Raw genomic sequence first — 9,077 nt, 5'->3', positions numbered from 1 at the left:
CCAGGAGGCTCCTCATTGGACGAAACAGCCGCTCGTTCACGCCCTTCTCGGATCCCATTGGTCAGCGCGGTGCCGTTGCGACGCCGATTGGTGGAACCGCGCGTCACTCACAGCTAATCCGGACCGCTTTCTCCTTCACAGGGAAATGACAGCGCGATACGAAGGAGAGCGCTCAGAGACAGGAGCTGTGATTCAGTTGATATAATAAAGGAAATATTAATATTAATATTAATAGAGGGATTTATGTTGATAAATGAAGCACAAAACCGCGAAACACAGAGTTTTTGGCGGCGTGGACACGAGCTTGGGTTTGCTTAGCCGGAATAGCTCCGCAGCTACACTGAACATGCTAACTGTTTCACTGAGGAGCTGCTAGTATTCGGATAACTTAGACATAAAGAGAGGAATGGATGGATAAAGAGAGAAAGAGATAGAGAGAGAAAGAGAAAGAGATGGAGAGAAAGAGAAACGTAGAAAGACAGATTGATAGAAATATACAAAAAAGATGTCATACATCACAGAACTAAGTGGCTAGCCTACAGTCCAGAGAGGCCTTGAAGTAGTTGCACTTTTCCGAAGTGTTATCTTGAGATCATGACTTATTTATCTTGTGATTTCAAGATAACAGAAGCTGTTTTCTTGGGATACCTTAATAATCTTAGGATCACAAGAAAAATAAGTAATGATATCCAGAAAATTATGAGTACCTCATGGCATCTCTATAGCGGCCCTGAAGGGACTTGGTGTGGGTCTGGTGTGCACCACATACTATCACGTGAGTGCCCATTACTTTCAGTTGAGCACCGTGAGCACCAGGCACTGAGGTGAGTCCTGTTACTATAAGTTGAGCACCAGATACTATCAGGTGAGCACCCAATACTATCAAGTGATATTTATTCTTGTGCCATCTGTTGCCAGTGAACCCTGACACTGTTTATGGATATACAGATGCACACGTATAAATTATATATACATTTTTCTCAGCGCACAATATTGGGTGCTCACCACATATTATCTGGTACTCACTTGATAATATGTAGTGCTCACCACATAATATTTGGTGCTCACCTAATACTATCTGGTCCATACTAAATAATATTGGGTGCTCACCTGATAGTATCTGGTGCGCACCAGATTTTTACAAAAAAAAAAAAAATCCCACATCCCACATCCCGCATCCCATACCTCTCTGGGCTTCCATGCTAGCGAGATAAACACACAGACGAGGAAATTCTCTGCTGTCAAGGACAAACAAACTCGAGCACCTGCAGTTTGTCACTGGAACTCTCAGTGGACCGTGTTCTGCGGTCAGAAGAGACCAAAGTGGAGGTTTTTGGCAACAAACACCAGAGGCAGGTTTGGTGTGGACTCAAGGACAACCATGCAGAGAAGACCCTCATCCTCACAGTGAAGTACGGTGGTGGACCTGTGATGTTGAGGGCCTGTTTTCCTTCCAAAGGCCCTGAACAGTTTGATCACGCAAGCCATCCTGGACTCAAGTACCAGCAGATATTACATCATACCCTGACTGCCTCAGCCAGGAAGCTCAAGCTGGGCTGTGGTTGGATCTTCAAGAAGGACAATGATCCAAAACACACCTCAAAATCAGCTCTAAAATGGCTCACTGACCGCAGAATGAAGGTGTTGCCATGGCCACCCCAGCCCCCCTGACCTGAACAGAGATACACTCACCCATCCAACTCATTGAATTCAGGTGTTCCAGTCACTTCCATGGCCACAGGTGTATGAAGTCGAGCCCCTCGGCCTGCAGACTGCTTCTACAGACATTAGTGAAAGAATGGGTCGCTCTCAGGAGCTCAGTGAATTCCAGCGTGGTACCGTGATCGGACGCCACCTGTGCAGCAAGTCCAGTCGTGAAATTTCCTCAGTACTAAATATTCCACAGTCCACTGTCAGTGGGATTATAACAAAGTGGAAATGATTGGGAACGACAGCAACTCAGCCACGAAGTGGTCGGCCATGTAAAATGACAGAGCGGTCAGCGGATGCTGAGGGGCATAGTGAGCAGTGGTCACCGACTTTCTGCAGAGTCAATCACTACAGACCTCCAAACTTCATGTGGCCTTCAGATCAGCTCAAGAACAGCGTAGAGAGCTTCATGGAATGGGTTTCCATGGCCGAGCAGCTGCATCCAAGCCTTACATCACCAAGCACAGTGCAAAGCGTGGAATGCAGTGGTGTAAAGCGCCGCCACTGGACTCTAGAGCAGTGGAGACGAGTTCTCTGGAGTGACCAATCACGCTACTCCATCTGGGAATCTGATGGACGAGTCTGGGTTTGGCGGTTGCCAGGAGACGGTACTTGTCTGACTGCATTGTGCTGAGTGTAAAGTTTGGTGGAGGGGGGATCATGGTGTGGGGTTGTTTTTCAGGAGTTGGGCTCGGCCCCTTAGTTCCAGTGAAAGGAACTCTTAAAGCTTCAGCACCAAGAGCTTCTGGACAATTTCACGCTCCCAACTTTGTGGGAACAGTTTGGGGACGGCCCCTTCCTGCTCCAACATGACTGCGCACCAGTGCACAAAGCAGGTCCATAAAGACGTGGATGAGCCAGTTTGGTGTGGAAGAACTTGACTGGCCTGCACAGAGTCCTGACCTCAACCCCATAGAACACGTTTGGGATGAATTAGAGTGGAGACTGTGAGCCAGGCCTTCTCGTCCAACATCAGTGTCTGACCTCACAAATGCGCTTCTGTAAGAACGGCCAAAAATTCCCATAAACACTCCTAACCCTTGTGGAAAGCCTTCCCAGAAGAGCTGAAGCTGTTATAGCTGCAAAGGGTGGGCCGACATCATATTAAACCCTATGGATTAAGAATGGGACGTCACTCAAGCTCATTATTTATTTATTGCTAATTTAAAGAGGGAATCCAGCTGAGACCACCACCACAGATAACAATCAGACAGACTCCACAGGACGAGGCTCTAACGGCCCGACTGCAGAGCTCAGGGCTGAGAAAACTGGCTGACTTTATTCACACAGACAGCCGGAACTCTGCCTGCCTTCCCTGGGGAGCGCTCCGGGCTCCGGGGAGCAGTCAGAGCGAGGGACGAGGAACATAAACATAAAATATAAGATGCAGTTAATGTAATATTTTTATGACGATATTTCATTTTATTGTTCTATTATTGTTGTACTTAAAATATTTAATTTTATTTAATTTTGGTTTTATTTATTGTAAATGTAACAATAATAATAATAATAACAATAATTTATGATGTATTTTTAAAATATTTTATTAAATAAATGAAGAAATAATAATGACATCAATGATTATTATTTTAATGCAAGATTTGTTTTTATTTTTAAATAATCATTCATGTTATTTTTGTTTTTGTTTAAGATTTAAGATACGTTTTAAGATAAAAAATAGATAAAATGCTTTTATTTTAATACTTTTGATGATGGTGATGATGATGATGATGATGATGATGATGATTACTGTTCTGTGGTTGTACTATTTTTACATGCTATTAAATAAAATTAAATGTTCTTGTTTTTATTGATTAAGGGACATTTTTTCATTGAACTATAACGACAATAAGGATAAAAACTATTATTATCATGATCATTTTACATTGATTTTGCACTGTATTAAATAATAATAAAATAATAATAATAATAATAATTATTATTATTATTATTATTGTTATTATTACACAGCTGTATTCTGGTCATACTCAACATTATTCTCTAGTCCTAAAACCCCCGTTAACTAGCGCGTCACTGTAGTGCCGCCTTCTGGATGTTGTCGGTACTGCAACTGTTAATTCAACCGAAGGGGATCACGTGTTAAAATCAGGCTCACGTCACCACTTTCATCTCACGGCATAGTTGCAGTACCAGTGAACGTCCGCAAGGCGGCAGCAGTGGCGCAGTTTTAATATTTTAAAAAATATTTTTCATATTTATGATTTTTACATGTCTTGTTAGAAATATCAGCTGTATTTTATTTACCTATTTTATTTTTATATATAAAATCATGATTATTATTATTATTGTTGTTGTTGTTGTTATAGTGAAACCTGGCATTATCAACAGGCTCTAAACCTGACCTCATTATGTACTGCGTGCTGCCGCCTTGTGGCCGTTCAGCGGTACCGCAGCCGCTCCCTCAAATGAAAGTTTTCGTGTAGGCGTCACGTTTTTAATTCTTGATAATGTCACTGTGGGCTAAAAGGTCTACCGTATGAAGTAACGCAGAACAGCTTATCTGGACTATTTTCGTATAAATATGCCGCTCCACGTTCCTCCCACAGCGTCTCTGTGTCGTAATGACGTGTTGGGTTTTACTGATATTTTGTGTTTACGCTGAAGTAAAGGACTTAAAAGCTACTTCACTGTGTTATCAGATCTCTGGCATCTCTGCTCTCACACACACCCACCCACACGGCTTCCTCCTCGCCCGGAGTGGAAGATTTTATGGGAGATTTTGAGGTCAGTGTAGGAGCTCAGGCTCCTGTAGGCCTCTGACTGCAGGACTAGCGCTGAGATTCTCCCTCAGAGCCACAGGAACAGACGCTTGGTGGCTTCTTTGGCTTTAGCCATGGAGCTGTGATGAAGATGGGCTTCCTGCTCAAATTCTCCCATTCCACCTTAAATGGTGCATCAGCCAGCTTCTTCTTTCAATTTTCCCGTTCCACCTTAAATGGTGCATCAGCCAGCTTCTTCTTTCAATTTTCCAGTTCCACCTTAAATGGTGCATCAGCCAGCTTCTTCTTTCAATTTTCCCATTCCACCTTAAATGGTGCATCAGCCAGCTTCTTCTTTCAATTTTCCCATTCCACCTTAAATGGTGCATCAGCCAGCTTCTTCTTTCAATTTTCCCATTCCACCTTAAATGGTGCATCAGCCAGCTTCTTCTTTCAATTTTCCTGTTCCACCTTAAATGGTGCATCAGCCAGCTTCTTCTTTCAATTTTCCAGTTCCACCTTAAATGGTGCATCAACCAGCTTCTTCTTTCAATTTTCCCGTTCCACCTTAAATGGTGCATCAGCCAGCTTCTTCTTTCAATTTTCCCGTTCCACCTTAAATGGTGCATCAGCCAGCTTCTTCTTTCAATTTTCCTGTTCCACCTTAAATGGTGCATCAGCCAGCTTCTTCTTTCAATTTTCCAGTTCCACCTTAAATGGTGCATCAACCAGCTTCTTCTTTCAATTTTCCTGTTCCACCTTAAATGGTGCATCAGCCAGCTTCTTCTTTCAATTTTCCCATTCCACCTTAAATGGTGCATCAGCCAGCTTCTTCTTTCAATTTTCCCATTCCACCTTAAATGGTGCATCAGCCAGCTTCTTCTTTCAATTTTCCCGTTCCACCTTAAATGGTGCATCAGCCAGCTTCTTCTTTAATTTTCCCATTCCACCTTAAATGGTGCATCAGCCAGCTTCTTCTTTCAATTTTCCAGTTCCACCTTAAATGGTGTAGTAGCACTTCTGGTGACTGAAGCTGCGCCATTTAAGGTGGAACGGGAAAACTCAAACAAGTACTAGACACCATCACAGTCGAAGAACCCTTTTTCGTTCTCCATCATTCTGAAGAGCCATTTCATGCATAGAACCATTTAGGCATGGTTCTATACTCAGGGTTCTGAGCAGAACCACTGCTTGAAGAACCCCATTTTTAACGGTGTACATTTGATTTTTCTACGTTTCTCCGTAATTAAATGGTTCACAGTGGTGGTGATGGGAACCAGACGTCCCTCTAAAAGCTCCTCACAGTGGTGGTGATGGGAACCAGACGTCCCTCTAAAAGCTCCTACAGAAAGTTCCTACATGAACTGGTTCTGAATTCACTGCCTGATGACTGAGACGCTGTTTTATGAGAGTTTAGAGAACTTCAACTCCATTCATGGTGGAGGGAGACATGCAGGGCGCTGTGCGGCAAAATAGTCCCCAAAGAAAACTCATTATTCCAGATTTTCAACTATTTTCCATCATCAGCATTCCATATAAGCTCAGAAGACTCGTGTAGGTTCTCTGGTGGTTCTGGATGGTCAATAAAGTGTCTATATCTGTGTTGTAGTCATGGCGACGCCTGGTGCCCATCACCACCACTGTAAAGACGTCTGAACCGTCTCACACCAAACCGAATCTCAAACACGGACAAATTTGGGTGGAATTCCCCTTCACAGGCTGCCGTCGTGCATTAACACTGTTTATGATTTAGCGCTGAGTCTGTGGCGGTGATGGAGGCGGTGATGCGGGTGGTGATGGGGGTGATGACGCAGGCGCGCCGCTGTGGTTGAGTCCCACACACTTCCCCGCCCACGCCCTGCAGGGTTACCGCGGTGATATTAGTGCTCCGCCCACGGGGGGCTCTGTGGGTTCTGGGACGCCTTCACTGACGGACTTTCACTGCACCAGAGGTGAAAGCTGCTTTCTGTCCAGAAGTATTGGCACCCCTGCTGAGCAAATAAGCATCAACAGCTCAGAAACAATGAGCCTTCCACTGAGGCTTAACACAAACAATGCATTACTATAGAAATAAACAGATATGCTGCGTTCTAATGCGTGCATTAAAAAACATGCATTTGATATAGTCATGTGCATAAGTTTGGGCACCCCGGTCCAATCACACACTTTGCTGAGCGAAAATAAGTGACCACATCCACTTACACTTAAATATGACACTTTCCTGCTAATTTATTTATGTTAAATTCTTCAAATAAACGACAAACAAGTAAGTAACTCCATTACACTGTGCAGATCCAAACCCGCAGAAAGCATCGTGTTTCAGTTGGCGCCTGATGGTCCTTTCGCCTTTTCTAATAGGTTGACATCATGGTGTAAAGGACCCTAATGGTTTAACAGGTGACCAGTTTGACAGGAAACTAGTGCTCTCTGTTAAGAAAACCGCTAAGCCAGTTCCCATTAGAACACAAAACCATTAGGTGTTAATCCTAATGGTTTCTAATGGTCCTTTCCCAGCATGCTGCAGAGGACGCGCTCACTTATGCAATTTGAGCAGGGGCGCCCAAACTTTTGCATGAAGGCATTTCTTTTTTTGTTGCTCCTTGCCGAGGGCGCCGATAATTCAGGAAGATGCTGCATTTGACAGATGAGGTATTAAAGTATTAATATGGAACTTTATAAAACTTTATCATTTAAAATATATAACATTCACCATTAAAGGTGCAGTGTGTAAAATGCAGGAGGCTCTATTAGCAGAAATGGAGTACAGTATCTATAAAACCATGTTCTTGTTGGTGTGTAATCACCTGTAACGATGAATGGTTGCGTTTTCGTTAGCTTAGAACGAGCCCTTCATATCTACATAGAACAGAAGCTGCCACCGCCATGTTTCTGTGGTAGTCCACAGCAGACAAACCAAACAGGCTCTAGAGGGCGCCTTTTGTGTTTTTACGCTGAAGCGGCAGCTTGAATTTGGTGGTGCTGTAGCTCCAGTAGGCGGAGAAAGAAGAAGAATCAGTTGCTGCCGGTTCTGGATAACTAGTTTGTGTTGTGAGAAGTTTGAGAACCCAAATTTTGACATAAAATTTAGTATTTAGATAAAAGGCAGAGCGAATCCTCGCCATCAGAGAAGCGAAAACATGACACCAAATGTAGGTTCTGCTACACGTTTGGAAAGGGAGAAGTGAGGGAGGGGCATTCAGTTGGTTGCAATCTGCAACCTCACGACTAGATGCCACTAAATCTTACACATTGCACCTTTAAAATAACGAATTTTTAATTTGGAAACTTGGCTATCGAAACATTCTTAAATGTGTGCTACTATGTTCATTTATTATATTTTCACCCTTGAGGTTCGTTTATAACATTTAACTGATTTTATGATGTCAGTACAGTCATAACTCATTTATACGTGAACATCTTTACTGCCGCAGTACTAAACAGGCTGTTTTTGTTACTGTGCCTTTAAGACTGATATATGTAAATGAGCTCTGTCCTGACTGTCTGTGATGAAACACTCCTTATAACTTCAGGGTAAATGGGCGGAGCTAAAATGCTGTAGGGTGAATACATGGATGTATGGAAATATCTTGGTTTTGTGACATCACAAAAACAAGGAATTCAAAACAGGCCGATTTTGTAGCTTAGTTTCCACATGTAGACTCTAATGGACTGACCGAGGAGTGAACGGCTTGTTTTGAAACTTCTGCAATGTTTACATATTTGATTTGTGTTACAGCACACAGCACACGCATTTCATTGATATGGGCCCTTTAAAATGGCTGGATGTTTCCTGAAGTCATCAAAATACAAATTTTCATATTTAAAAAATAGAGTTTATTCTTAGAGATTAAAATATATTAGTGTTTACAAAACAAGGGCTTTACTTAACGATCCACACGACAGCAATAAACAAAACAAACAAACCCTAGAATAATGAAATCTGTCCTTTAACACGGTAATGATGGGTCACAACAATGTCGCATATTCATAACCTACACAGCACTGTACACAGAATAATAATAATAATAAATGAGTCAATATTTCTACATATTTTCTTACAGATTCCAACCGCCCTGAGCGAGTTAATGAATGTTATATTGCCTGCTTGAATGAATGACCATAAAACATGATGAAGTACTTTATAACAAATTGTGCTTCCACTAACTGGCCACTTTATTAGAAACACTGACCTCGTGCTTCCACTCACTGGCCACTTTATTAGAAACACTGACCTCGTGCTTCCACTCACTGGCCACTTTATTAGAAACACCCAGCTTGCGCTTCCACTCACTGGCCACTTTATTAGAAACACTGACCTTGTGCTTCCACTCACTGGCCACTTTATTAGAAACACTGACCTTGTGCTTCCACTCACTGGCCACTTTATTAGAAACACCCACCTTGTGCTTCCACTCACTGGCCACTTTATTAGAAACACCTACCTTGTGCTTCCACTCACTGGCCACTTTATTAGAAACACCCACCTTGTACCTCCACTCACTGGCCACTTTATTAGAAACACCCACCTTGTACCTCCACTCACTGGCCACTTTATTAGAAACACCTACCTTGTGCTTCCACTAACTGGCCACTTTATTAGAAACACCTACCTTGTGCTTCCACTAACTGGCCACTTTATTTATTTAT

At 42.7% G+C, this 9,077-nt stretch overlaps 1 protein-coding gene across 1 annotated transcript in view; it reads right to left on the bottom strand.

Annotated features, from left to right (window-relative positions):
- Window positions 1-9,045: 9,045 nt before the first annotated feature.
- nab1a (NGFI-A binding protein 1a (EGR1 binding protein 1)) overlaps window positions 9,046-9,077 on the bottom strand; it is a 13,963-nt gene continuing 13,931 nt past the window's right edge. The window contains exon 9 of the mRNA XM_037534369.1: window positions 9,046-9,077. This exon is cut by the window's right edge and continues 700 nt beyond it. The gene's annotated coding sequence lies outside the window, so the exon portion shown is untranslated.

This window comes from Pygocentrus nattereri, chromosome 25, assembly GCF_015220715.1.
Source record: "Pygocentrus nattereri isolate fPygNat1 chromosome 25, fPygNat1.pri, whole genome shotgun sequence".
NCBI lineage: Eukaryota > Metazoa > Chordata > Actinopteri > Characiformes > Serrasalmidae > Pygocentrus > Pygocentrus nattereri.
Note: the sequence above shows the minus strand (reverse complement) of the source record. Positions and strands in the feature narration are given on the sequence as shown.